A 15,030-nucleotide genomic window follows, 5' to 3' on the forward strand; every position below is an offset into this window, starting at 1 on the left:
CCTTACCCACAGCTTTTCAGAGAGCCTTGGCACTCAGTCCCAGGTAGCAGAGGCGTATGGGAGCTAAGTCTGGGCAGGAGGAGGAGGTTACTAGCCATTGATTTCAGAGGCAGAGGTGAGGAAGGAGGAGGAGAGGGGACTGAATATATACACAGGCAAGCTGATAGCATTTCCAGCCCTCAGGCCTGTGACAATGTGACAAACATGGCTGCCCTCATTGCATCACAGCAATAAATAATCATAAACTTTTAAAGCTGTTTGCAGCTAGATTTGCTGTGTAAACTATCTAAACTTTAGATAAGATATATAGACAAGTTACTGTATTTGTTATAGTTACCTTTTCATCTCAGCAGTTTGTGGCGAATGTGGACATCAGAGATGTGCCCGACAAGGAAGTGGCAGATGCCACTGGAGTGAGATAGCAGTGCTGTGGTACTGAAAGATAGCTCCAAAGCAGAAAACCTCGCTCTCCATTGCTCAGCAGGTAGGAGCAAATGACTGATATACGTCTGAGCGAGGCTATCTTTTCTTAGGCATCACCCAGGTAAAGACAGCAATAGAATTTGCTGATAAATCCCAAGCACTGTTAGGTGATGAGAAACTTGCACATTACATACGGCCCCATGTCTGACTGTATACTTAGCTGATTATCTCATAAGGGTAAATAACTAAATAAAAAAATGAAGTTATTTGTCTAAAAAAGTAGATAAAATGTTTTTCTTTCTTTCTTTCTTTCTTTCTTTCTTTCTTTCTTTCTTTCTTTCTTTCTTTCTTTCTTTCTTTCTTTCTTTCTTTCTTTCTTTCTTTCTTTCCCTATTTTGAAAAACTATTATCTAAATGTCTTTTGTCCCCATAATGTCTATTTTTGACTCATTTAAGTTTATTACTAACTATAATTTATCCTATGAGAACATCTAACATTACTAACATAAGCACCCATGACAAAAATGTTGAGTTAACTTTGCAGCTAATTTTGTACATAGATTATTAAACAAAGGCCAAATTATTTACAACATTATATCTCTGGATACTAATGGCTGATTCATGACATCTTTTCATCTATCTCTCATGCATGACTGAAGGACTAACATAAGACCCTAAACGTGATGATAACCAACTGGTAATGCATAGGCCATTCATGCTTTTGTAATGTAAAATAAACATTTGTTGTTTAATTCTGATATGTATGGTTGCATTATTAAATTAGATTAGAATTTAAAATAGGGACTGTTGAGTCACCGACTAGAATGATACTAGCTCCCACCACATACACGAGGCTGATAAGCGGTAACAAGTGCTTCTAGCTGACCCCTTACCTATTTGGGTAAGTGTGTGTACCTAAGAGTGAATTTAATGAATCCTGCATTCAGTACGGTGTGGTAACCATCAGTAATGTATGCAGTCTCTCTCAGTTTTCATATATCAGACCCAATGCGCATAACACACTTATATAACACAGTTTAAAGTCTGTAAAGTTGTGACACTTTTTTTCTGTAGCTGACCCAGCTGAAGGAAATAGCAACTTGCTGCTAGTGTTGGGCGAACATCTAGATGTTCGGGTTCGGGCCGAACAGGCCGAACATGGCCGCGATGTTCGGGTGTTCGACCCGAACTCCGAACATAATGGAAGTCAATGGGGACCCGAACTTTTGTGCTTTGTAAAGCCTCCTTATATGCTACATACCCCAAATTTACAGGGTATGTGCACCTTGGGAGTGGGTACAAGAGGAAAAAAAAATTTAGCAAAAAGAGCTTATAGTTTTTGAGAAAATCGATTTTAAAGTTTCAAAGGGAAAACTGTCTTTTAAATGCGGGAAATGTCTGTTTTCTTTGCACAGGTAACATGCTTTTTGTCGGCATGCAGTCATAAATGTAATACATATAAGAGGTTCCAGGAAAAGGGACCGGTAATGCTAACCCAGCAGCAGCACACGTGATGGAACAGGAGGAGGGTGGCGCAGGAGGAGAAGGCCACGCTTTGAGACACAACAACCCAGGCCTTGCATGAGGACAAGAAGCGTGCGGATAGCATGCTTTGTACCACCATGCAGTCATAAATGTAATAAAGATAAGTGGTTCAATAAACAGGGACCACGCGGCAACGCTAACCCAGCAGCAGCACACGTGATGGAACAGGAGGAGGCGCAGGAGGAGAAGGCCACGCTTTGTGAGACACAACAACCCAGGCCTTGCATGAGGACAAAAAGCGTGCGGATAGCATGCTTTGTACCGCCATGTAGTCATAAATGTAATAAAGATAAGAGGTTCAATAAACAGGGACCACGCGGCAACGCTAACCCAGCAGCAGCAGCAGCAGCAGCACACGTGAGTGGCAGTAAACAATGGTATATAGTCTGGCTGAGCGGTGTACACAGAGTGTCAGTAAACAATGGTATATAGTGTGGCTGAGTGGTGTACACAGAGTGTCAGTAAACAATGGTATATAGTCTGGCTGAGCGGTGTACACAGAGTGGCAGTAAACACAATGCTATATACTCTGGCTGAGCGAGCGGTGTACTACTGTTCCCAGCAGACACAGAACAGTAAACAGAATGCTATATAGTGTGGCTGAGCGAGCGGTGTACCACTATTCCCAGCAGACACAGAACAGTGAACAGAATGCTATATAGTGTGGCTGAGCGAGCGGTGTACCACTATTCCCAGCAGACACAGAACAGTAAACAGAATGCTATATAGTGTGGCTGAGCGAGCGGTGTACCACTATTCCAAGCAGACACAGAACAGTGAACAGAATGCTATATAGTGTGGCTGAGCGAGCGGTGTACCACTATTCCCAGCAGACACAGAGTGGCAGTAAACAGAATGCTATATAGTGTGGCTGAGCGAGGTACACAGAGTGGCAGTAAACAGAATGCTATATAGTGTGGCTGAGCGAGCGGTGTACCACTATTCCCAGCAGACACAGAACAGTGAACAGAATGCTATATAGTGTGGATGAGCGAGCGGTGTACTACTGTTCCCAGCAGACACAGAACAGTACACAGAATGCTATATAGTGTGGCTGAACGAGCGGTGTACTACTGTTCCCAGCAGACACAGAACAGTACACAGAATGCTATATAGTGTGGCTGAACGAGCGGTGTACCACTATTCCAAGCAGACACAGAACAGTGAACAGAATGCTATATAGTGTGGCTGAGCGAGCGGTGTACCACTATTCCCAGCAGACACAGAGTGGCAGTAAACAGAATGCTATATAGTGTGGCTGAGCGAGGTACACAGAGTGGCAGTAAACAGAATGCTATATAGTGTGGCTGTGCAAGCGGTGTACTACTATTCCCAGCAGACACAGAGTGGCAGTAAACAGAATGCTATATAGTGTGGCTGAGCGAGGTACACAGAGTGGCAGTAAACAGAATGCTGAGCGAGCGGTGTACTACTATTCCCAGCAGCGACACACAATGACTGGGGGGGACCCTGGCTAGCGTGGCTGGAGCGCGAACTACCCTGCCTGCCTACCCAAAGCTAAACCCACAGACAAATGGCGGAGATATGACGTGGTTCGGGTATTTATTTACCCGAACCACGTGACAGTTCGGCCAATCAGAGCGCGTTCGGGTCCGAACCACGTGACCCGTTCGGCCAATCACAGCGCTAGCCGAACGTTCGGGGAACGTTCGGCCATGCGCTCTTAGTTCGGCCATATGGCCGAACGGTTTGGCCGAGCACCGTCAGGTGTTCGGCCGAACTCGAACATCACCCGAACAGGGTGATGTTCTGCAGAACCCGAACAGTGGCGAACACTGTTCGCCCAACACTACTTGCTGCACTGAAGTTTTTGTTATTTTTTCAGATGATTGCTTTTATATTTCATCACAGTGGGAGTTTCTTATTCCTCTTTCTACAGCCCTCTCTATTAAACTGTACATGCCATTCAGCCAAACTAAGAATATCTGTACAAAGATTGTGAGTAGGTATTGACTTTATAGCCAGAGCATGTTTTTATCTATTCTTTGTGCATAGCTTTATACATGAGGTTTAAAATGCTTCACACCTGGGCCCCTCCTTAATTTTTCTGCAACAAATGCTAATTTTCTAATTGAATTAGATTTTATTGTAGAAAGTAGACAGAGTTTTAGGAGAGGTTGCATCATAATGACATGAAACGCTATGTTTTTTTAGCAGTTACAATTGGCATTATTGAGAAGTTGTGTTCATCAATAAGATGCAAATATTCAGTTTAGCATGCAAATGATATGTAGATTGGAACTCCCTTCACTGCAGCTACTGCACTTATTTTGTTGCGCTTCAAGGTACATGCAATCTGCATGCAAGCAATTAACTGCATGAACAGAACAGAACAGTACAAAGCTACACTAAAAAGTACAGAATCTACTTTTTGTTGCCCAAGAAAATTATTCTAGACAAGAACCCCACAATGTTGGTAAGCATTGTGCAAACTAACATAAATATCTATTGTTCATGTTCAACACCTCCTGCTTATCTGCTGTTCATTACAACTCCTCATTTCCATACCATATAAAAGAACTCTTTTGTAAAAGTACATACACACATCTTGATTTTCCGCCTAAAGGTGCGTACACACGCACTACTGTAATGAACAACGGGTCCGTCAGACCCTCTCAGCAGATCGTTCAGAAACAACCTTATCAGTCTGCCTGGCACTACTGTCGACAGAACGTCCGCCCAGCGTGAGGTTCTGACGGACCCATTGTTCATTACAGTAGTGCGTGTGTACACAGCTTTGCTTGTCGTCCAACTTGTTGTTTGAACAACAAGTTGGGCGTGTGTACGCGCAGTAGAGTGACTGATAACAGCCGGTTTGCCCAATCCGCTTGGTGGATCAGTTGAACAAACTGTCGTTCAAACTGTCAGGTCCATAGGTGTGTACAGTACAAACGACTTCTAATCGTTTGTCCAACTAATAGACATTCAAACATACAGTTCTTTGATCAGTTGTTTAATCTAGTTCATTGTTCTATCCAGTCCATTATCAAGTTGGTTAGACGACATGTAAATTAGGATAGCAGGCTCTTTGTTGGTCAGTGTGTAAAGGACATTTGAATGACTTGTTGATTGCACTTCAAGCCATTCAAATTACCTGTTTAAACGACAATCACGCGTAAAGTTGGAGGTGTGTATGCACCTTAAAACTGTCACCTAGAATGATCACACGTTATCTTTTCATGAGACAATTAGGGCTTTTTTCCACTAGAGCAAATCTGCATGCGTTTCCTGCATGCAGATTCGCTCAACCAATACAAGTGGATGGCGCCGTTTCCACTTGTCAGGAATTCTGTGCGGCTCGCTATGCAGAAAAAATCTGCACAACAGAGCCATCAGAATTTGCGCGCCGCACACCCGCACGCGAATCGTCGGTCATGTAACTAAATAGGAAAACCGCAAGCACTTGAGTCTTGCGGTTTTCCCGGCGTTTCCGCGTGCGATTTCGTTTAAGAACCCATGTCAATGCTTGCTGGCATTGACATGGTTAAAATCGTGAACGATTCCGCGTGAAAATCCGCATGGAAATGTCAACCGTATGCGGATTCGTTGACGCGTTTTCCATGAGCAAATCGAGCCGCACAAGTGGAAACGTACCCTAAGACAATTATTGCATTCTGTGTGCAGGCTTTATTTTGAGGTAAAGCCAAGTCCATCTGTGATTAAACCACTCTATCCACTGATTTCTGACTACTGCTAAATAGTGTTACAGTTTGCAAAAATAAATAAATAATAATAATCCTCAATGCACCTTTATTTTGAGAACTTCATCTCAGTTCTCCTAGATAATTATCTGGGCCAATAGTAAGGCAGCATTTAGGGCTGGTTCATACCGTGAGCGATTGCGCTCTGCAGATTGCAAGTGGCAAAGGGCTAGAGTAGTGTTACCCTATGAGGGTGTTCTCACAGCAGCGTTTTTAGCTTTCACATGCACTCACGCATGCGCAGTACAGAGCAGCCCATCTTCAGTTGCACCGGTAGCAGGGGGGGGCAGGAGTGCTTCTAAAGAGTTTCTGGAAGTGACCAGCAAATTTAAATCAGGAAATCACTGGAACGTAGGGACTGTGAGAAGAATGGGAAGGCTGTTTGAGATCCAGAGCCTTCAATCTCCATAGGTGAGGATCAAACTTAAAAAAAAGAAAATCACTACATATTTGCTTTAACTTGATTCAGATGAACATGCAGCAGGTCTTATGAGCTTTCCTGCAAGTTCATTGAAGGAAGTTTTTGTTGGCAAGGCCAGTGGACCCACACTCATGCTAATATCTTTCAGGAGATTGTCACTGCAATTATTCATTCATTTCTAGTCCTAAGAAAAATTCAAATGAATATTGCATTAATGAAAAATGTATTGACCTTTTTGTGCCCTACTTATGCATAATGCGGCGAAACTGAGAATCACAAACCAATGCAGTCAGCTAGAATTAAAAAAAAAGGGAAATATTTTGTAACCAAATATTTCTTCAATGATTGACTGTTCTTTTGTTTCATAAGATGCATTTATTAACATTATTCACTGAGTACAAATTACCAAATATATCAATAGTGTGTCTTGAACTGCATAAGACATAAATTGCTTGTAATTGGATTTTTCATGCTGTAGAATGTAATTTTTAATTGCGTAACCACAAACTATTCTTTAAAGGAAGGTATAAGAAATTATATTAAGAAATCACAATACAAAAGGTGACATACATATCAAAGTATGCAGACATTATCTTAAAAGGGACCCTGGGCTGTACTACAAAATCGGGACTTACATTGGGACTTCCTCCAGCGCCTTGTAGCCCGTGAGGTCCCCCCGCATCATCCGGCCACTTTTAAGCAAGTTGCTCATCCTCGCTCCCGAAGCGCGCCCGCCTCGCCATCACGCTGGATGCCCAGCCTCCTGTGCAAGCGCAGTTCTCTAAACACTGTAGAGAGGCTGACGGGACCTGTCGTAATGATGCGGCGGGCTGCACGGGCCACTTGCTTGGAAGTCACCGGATTATTGGACCGGACAACGGAAGCATGGAAGAGGCCAGAAAGATGCCGGGGGACCTTCGTGGGCTACGGAGGTGGGGGGTGGGGTAGGAGGAAGCCCCAGGTAAGTCCCGATTTTGATTTTAAGTACAGCTCAGGGTCCCTTTAATTAAAATACTCTTAAAATGTACCTTAGACGGGATTTAAAAAAAAATATAGACATACCTGGGGCTTCCTCCAGCCCACTCAAAGCTGATTGCTTCCTCGCTGTCCTCCTCCACCACCTGGATCCTCTGCAATTCAGACCCAAAGTAATTCAGTCAGGGCCAGTCGGTGCAGGGGCGGTCTGGCCATGTGCCATTCCCCACCGTTCTCCTGTGGCTGGGAGCATTCTGCACCTAAGCAGTACTACTGCGACCAGAGCACAATTAGTGGATGCACATGACCGGGCCATGCATGGCGCAGTATGCCTCAGGCCAGAGGACTTTTGGGGCCAAATTATAGAGGATCCAGGTGGTAGAGGAGAATGGCAAGGGATAAATCAGACTGGAGGGGATAGGAGGTATGTATAATTTTCTATAAATTCCCCTGTCTCAGGTTCCCTTTAAGTATTCTCGGTGATCAAATTAAGGAGGGGTTATCAAATGTATTTGAAGCACGTCTTTGCGCGTAGTTTAATTTGCAGTAAGGTAGTACCTTATTGATAGCAACTTTCCATTCACTGAGACTTGAAATTGTTGGCTTTATCCAGTGCCTAGTTAGTTACTTTTCTGGTCATGTGTAAGGATTCCAATAGGAATTGTTTCTCTAATTTATTCAGCGTACGTTCTGGAATGAGATATAGTAAGCATTCTTTAGAGTCTAGTGGAAGAGGTGTACCATTATGTGGCCTAATCTTCTTTGTGCGCGGGGGGCTGGAGGAGCAGCATGGAGGCTTCTGTGGGTGTCGCTTTTTGGACCCAACACCGCCGGCGGCTGAAGTGGCTGCAGCCCAACCATGCCCCGAGGCGGATATTTGGTCAGAGGATGCGCCCGTCCCGCTGTGCCCTGGACTGAGGCCATCACAGCTATAAGGTGGAGAGGGGGGATTGCAGGCCACCAGATTTTCCAGTCTCCGGGTGCCATTTTCTGCTGCGGGCTTGCGGCGGGCAAATCTGCTGCAACAGCCATGTGGATGGGTAGGGGGGTTGCTGGAGGTGACTGTGTCTACCGGGTCCCGGTTCCTCCATGTAGCAGGTGGGGTGGCTGGGCCAGTGTTGGACAGCTGGTGTGGGTTGGGAGGATTCCGCTCCCCAGGTGGGCTGTACCTGGAGGGGGGCCTACGTGTGCCGGGTAGTGAAGGGGATCTACCACCCAGGTTGATGGCTGGCTGAATCCCCCAGGGCCCTCAGTTGCACCTCCACCCATTCTAAACCTCCTGACTCAGCCTGGCCACTTACCCTTTGCCACAACCACCCCAGGGCTTCCTCTACCTCCATGCCTAAACCCTTAGCTAGTCCTACCCCTGTCCACTTACAATTGCCGAAATGGGGGTCTGCCTGCGGTGCGTGAGGGTCTGCCTGATGCTGTCTGTTGTCCTCTGATTCTTGAAAGGAAGTTCCCAACCCCCTTTCCCTGCTTTTAATGAAGCTAGTAGTCTACCTGCCCACCCAAGATTGTCACCTTTACCCCCCTATTGACCTATTCTGGCTGACCTGGGGTCCCCTTACACCCATCCAGGTCATGTGCTCCTCTCGCCCAGCTCCGCCCTGCTCTGGAGCTCACTTTCCCCGGCTATCATCCCTCTGTTCCCTTGGTGATTATGACATCAGCTTTGCTCCTTGCAAGGCAGAGGGGTGAAGGCCAGAGATGTGAAGCTGGAATTGGTAAATGTTGTTTGGTGTGGTTTATTGGGCAGAACATTTTGTAGACACTCGGGTTTGCAAATACACAAATCCTAGATTAAACCTACAAAATCTCCAAATAAATGCATCAAACAGCCAACAATAATTAACAGCAATTTTTACCTAATTGGCAGGTTTTTTTTAATAAATCCTTGAAAAAGAAGATCCACACAGCAGTATCACAGAGACATTAGACAGTGAGAAAAATACATGTCTTTAGTTGTCCCTCCTTTGTTCATGTTAACAGTCTAAAATAGGCATATAAGACCTCTGAGCAATAATATTACTACAAATTAATGCCCCCACCCAAAACAAATAAATAAATCAAATCTTATCTGACTGTATCTGCAGTATAATAGTGTTGGTATGGAGAGGTGGTAAAAGTGCACTAAGAGTTAAGTTTACACTACCAGGACAAACTTACAGATTATGGAAATGTTGTACTTAAAACAAGAGCTCCATGTTGAGAGAGAAAAGTAACCTTATTCCTAAATTCTCTTTCAGTTTCTGATGCATGGCATAATATTAAAATGTTACATTAAAATTGATATCCATAAATCATATAGCCATAAATGTGTAGTTCAGGCGAGGTAGTGCGTATGATATATGAAAGTAAGGATATTAGCCACTGTAAATTTAACAAGACTTCATTTCAGTATCAAAATATTTTGACATAGCAGGTACCCAGTATGAAAAAAGATGAACAATTTCAGAACATTTTCAAGGAGGATTTATTTTCTCTGATTTTACAAGAAAAAAAAATAAACTTATAAAATCCTACAGGGGAAGGATTTGTGATTTACCACAATTTTTCACATGAAAAGGTAAATATTCACCCATCAAGTTCAACAAGAAGAAACAAAAATACTTAAATAAAAATTGATAGAACGCTATCTTGCATTCACACATACCCCAACTGATCCAGAGGAAGGCAAAAGTCTTGAGCTCATTAGCCAAGAATAGAAAAAAAATACCTTCGCCAATCCAGATGGCAATCAGATAAAATCCCTGGATCAATACCTAGTAATAATAGCTGTGGATCTCTTTCAATGCAAAGAAAGTGTCCAAGCCCACTTTAAATGCAGATATAGCATTTGCCATTACAACTTTCTGTGGTAAGATAATCCCCATTTTAACCATTACTATTGTAAAGATTGCAAAAACTTTTTTCTTCCATACATATTGTGCCCTTGTCCTTTATACAAATCTAGAGACAAAAAGGCCATCTGCCAAGCTTTTGTATTGCCATGTGATGATTTATACATGTTGTGATAATAACATAAAATGAATGCTAACAAATGCTAGAAGCTATAGATATAAATTGATCAAATTAATACCTCTTTATCTGTAGTTGTCTAGTTATATGTCCCTCACCATAGCTCCACTTTCAGGCAGTGTGTAACGCACCTGATTGTATGGATACCGATTTGCTGAGGGCAGCAGCTCTTGTGGCTTATCAACCAGAGTCCCTGGACTGGAAACAGGAATCTCCGGTTAACAAGGGGCAGGAGTGCTCGCAGATCCAACAGTGTGGTCTGGTAGGAACTGGAGACTGCCACGAGATGGGTCTGGTACTACAATGACCCGTAAACCAGGCAGGATGACAGATGATTCACAGGTTGATCTCTTGGTACACTTGGATAGCAGGAGGTCGGCAACAGAGCGGGTTCTCAGACAGGCAGAGGTCGGTAACGGAGCGGGTTCTCGGACAGGCAGAGGTCGGCAACGGAGCGGGTAGTCAGGCAGGCAGAGGTGGGCAACAGAGCGGGTAGTTGGACGTAGCAGAGGTCAAAGCCGGAGCGGGTAATCAGACGGGCCAGGGTCAGCATCAACAGAACAAGGAACAGGCAGACAAACGTCAGGTCACGGGAGGAAACTAGCTGCAATACTACAGCACTGAGCTAATCCCTCGGCGAGCTTAAGTAGGCCGTTTGGCTCGTTAAGTGACGTCATGCGTAATGACATCTTGAGTAATGACGTACGCATGCGCACGCGCATGCGTACCAACAAGCGGAACTGATGTACACTCAGACGTCCGTCCGCGTGCGTGCGTACGACACGCCCACCACTACACCTTCCGGCGCAACAGTTTAAGCGTGCACACATGGCGCCCGCGAACACCCACCACCGGACCACCACCAGTGGCAGCCCGATGACGAGCCTTCAGACGCCCATGGACATCCGTCTGTGCCAGCCGCCGCACTCGCCCAGGTAACTGACCGTGACACAGTGTTCCGGCCGGGGTCCTCTCTGTAGCAGCCGCCGAACCTATCTGGACCTATCACAGCTGCATCACTTGCAGTCACACTCATATTGTTGGGCGTGCTCTGCCCAGGAGCAGAAGTACTGCCCCTGTGAAGAACACTCCCGTCACTGGGTCACATTTTTTAGAAGGAAAGAGGCAGGCTAGCTGTGATGTTCCCTCCTATTACACCTTCCCATTGCCTTCTCTTCAGGAGATTAAATGGGTTGAGGAAGAGGAGGTGTGTGTGTGGGGGAGGGGAGGGTTTGATAGGAGGCAACATTGCAGTAAACCTGCCTCTTCTTTTTGAAAATTTCACTTTAGCCAAATGATTACGGAGAGCAGGAGGAATGGACGATGCACAGAGGTATATGGATTCAGCATGAACCCACCTCTGTGCTTACCTTGTTAGCTTGCCTTTGAAGAATACCTAAACTGAGATGGGTATGTGGGCTGCTATACTTATTTCCATATAAATCATTCCAGTTGCTTGGCTGTCTTGCTGATCGCTTTGGCTATAGTAGTATCCAGGGCCGGATTTGTACTCTTTATTGCCCTAGGCCACTGTCACTAGCTGCCCCGCTTCAGTATAGGTAGCGAGATGACCCCTTCCCTCTAGTATAGGTAGCCTGATGACCCTCCTCCCCAGTATAGGTAGCCAGATGACCACTCCCCATTTCCCCCAGTACAGGTAGCCAGATGACTCCCTTAATCCCTCCTTTTCCCACTACCCCACCTTTCAGTATAGCTAGACAGCTTGCTTTCACACCACAGCAGCCATCAGTGTCACTCATTTCTCTGCTCGTCTCCAGTGCAGAAGCTTCTTATTCCTTTCCATCTCCAATGCTGCCCAAGTCCATAGCCACTGGCCACAGTGCAAACATGCACAGAGAGCAAGGTGACTGCTGCACAGGCGGCTAGCAGCAGAGTACCACGCTCAGGCACTCCCTGCATTGCAGCATTTGCACGTCTGCAAATTCTGCACCAGTTTAGGTGCTGCTTTGGTGCCCTTCCTCCTGTGGTGCCCTAGGCCATGGCCTAGTCGGCCTTGGCCTAAATATGGCCCTTGTAGTATCTGGATTTCACACCTTAACAAACATGTAGCTTGCAACTGAAGTCCTATTAGATCGAGGTGGACAACTTTTCGTGCTGCATGCCGCATTCCTCCAGCGGCCCGCATACCTCCCTCATACCTCCACTCTCCTTCCTCCAGCCCTCCTTGCAGAGTTGAGAGTGTGTGTAATTATAGGTTAAACTAATCCAATCATACCTTCCAGTGGTGATTTTCATGGCTTCAGCGGCATCATATGACACGTTCGTATGTACTGACAGCGAGTCACATGATGCCACTGTGACCACAGACATCAGCACTGGAAAGTGTGATTAGGTGAGTTAAACTATCATTTTCCACTGCATGCAAAATTTCAGGGAGGGAGGAGAGGAATCCGGCTTTCTAGCAACAAGCTGTATTTACAATATTAAAGCGGATCCGAGATGAAAAACTAACTATAACAAGTGACTTGTCTATATATCTTATCTAAAGTTTAGATAGTTTACACAGCAAATCTAACTGCAAACAGCTTCAATCGAATATGATTATTTCTTCCTGTGATACAATGACAGTAGCCATGTTGTTTGTAAACATTACAAACAGGCAAGTTTATCTGCATCTTGAGCACTCAGCCTGTGAAAAAAACCTATCCCCCCCTCCTCCTCCCTCCTCCCCTCTGCCTCTGAAATCTCTGGCTAGTAATACCTCCCCCTCCTCCTGCCCAGACCAAGCTCCAATGAGCCCTTGCTACTGTCTGAAAATGCCTTGGCTCTCTGAAAACCTGTGGGGGGGGGGCTTGTTTAGTTTATAGGGAATAAGAGTATTTAAACAAAAACAAAAAAAACAAGTATTTGGCTTGAGGAATGCCCTATAAACAATAGGAAAGGGACACAATTATGCAATGAGTAAAAGTTCATCTCGGATCCACTTTAACATGGTGTAGCTTGCCCAGCCCTGGACAAAATTAAGTCGGACTTCAATCAGAAACATCTGATCTGCAGGCTTGTTCAGGGTATATGGCTAAAAGTATTAGAGGCAGAGGAAAAGCAAGATGCAAGGCAACTGGAATTGTCAGTTCAGGTGTTCTTTAATGAATCATATCTGAACAATAAATATTCAATAAAGTGTAGTAACTAGAGGCCCACAATATCTTGACTCTCCTGACTCCATGTTTGCTACAGATGTGATTCAAGCACTCCCAAAAACAAAAGTATATTTTGGAAGCCAGGCAACTGTTAATATTTTAAACAAATATGTAGGGCAACCTCCATATTGTTCTCAAAAAGATTCCGTTAAAATGTAATCGTTTTTACAGGTAACACATTTGCTTAAAGTGCTTTTGGAACAGAAATAAAGCTAATAACAGCAGAGCTACAATTATCTGAAATCAATATTTGTCAGCCAGTGACTAATACATCTCATTCCCAGACCTAAGTTTCCCTTAAAATAGCATTCAGTCTGGGACAGAGCTGTGAATAAAGTTTAATGGCTTATGTATACACACTGTTATTCATTTTGTTACTAGATATATTTATCAGTAAGCCTATATTTAAGACAACTTTTATTTTACAAAAATCATTTAACTACCTAACGACTGTGTCACGCCAATGGGCGTGAATACGGCGGCAGCCCCAGGACTGCCTAACGCCACTTGGCATCAAGTCCTGAGGTGGGGTTTTGCAGGAGATCATGTGCAAAGATGTGCGTGCATCTCCGCTTGAATGATGGAGCTACTATCTGTTATCAATCAAAAAAAAAAAGTGGCAGTGGCGAAAATATCAATGGTAGAGCATACACTCCCAATAATCAGAAAAAAGCATTTGTCAATTTCAAAAGCATGTTTATATTTTATTATTCCAAAAACATAAAAATATATATTAAAAAACACATGGGATGGCCACCCCGTCACACCATATCCACCCTAATCACCATTTACCTCAGCAGGCACACGCCGGCATCTAGGACTAGAGGGACAAGTGTAAATATAGGCCACAGAGTCAATCTAGCAATACTATCTGTTATCAGTATCCCAGCAGCGATCACCACTAGAAGACTGTTAGATGGCGAAACTGCTAGACGCGGTCTATTTACATAGTACAGCGCTGCGATCTACAGCAGCGCTGCACTGGGGACAGCTGTGTCACACAGCTGTCCCCCTGGGAGGCAGGAGAGTGATCGGCTCTCATGGGCTGATGTCTATGAGAGCCGATTGCGTTTATTGACTGGCGGGAGGAGCGAGGGAAGGTTACAAAAATATAAAAAATATAGCAATATTTATTAATAAATAAAACAAATAAATATTTGCAAAAAAAAAAAAAAAAACACTCTAGGAGCGATAAGAGCCCACCAACAGAGTGCTCTGTTGGTGGGCAGAAAAGGGGAGGGAATCACTTGTGTGCTGAGTTGTATGGCCCTGCAGCAAGGCCTTAAAGTTGCTGTGGCCTAATTAGTGAAAAATAGTCTGGTCACTAGGGGGGTGTAAGCCCACGGTCCTCAAGTGGTTAACATGTATTAAAATAATACTGTAGGGGGGGTCGGGGAAAATTAGTTGTACTTATCCAGGGCCCTGATGCTCCGGCCCCGCCTCCAGTTCATTTCTGGAATTTCAGACTTTAAAGTCTGAAAACCACTGCGCCTGCATTGCCGTCTCCTTGCTACCGCTGATGTCACCAGGACTGTACTGCGCAGGCCCAGTATGGGCCTGCGCAGTACGCTCCTGGTGATATCAGCAGGAGCGAGGACACAGCAACGCAGGCACAGTGGTTTTCAGACTTTAAAGTCTGAAATTCCAGAAGTGAACCGGAGGCGTGGCCGGAGCATCAGTGAGTGGCTGCGCTGGCACAGGATGTCTGCGGGGGGCCATTAGAAGCCCCGGGTAAGTTCAATTCATTTCCCCCCCACCCACC

Source organism: Hyperolius riggenbachi, chromosome 2 (genome assembly GCF_040937935.1).
Source record: "Hyperolius riggenbachi isolate aHypRig1 chromosome 2, aHypRig1.pri, whole genome shotgun sequence".
In the NCBI taxonomy this organism is placed as follows: Eukaryota; Metazoa; Chordata; class Amphibia; order Anura; family Hyperoliidae; genus Hyperolius; species Hyperolius riggenbachi.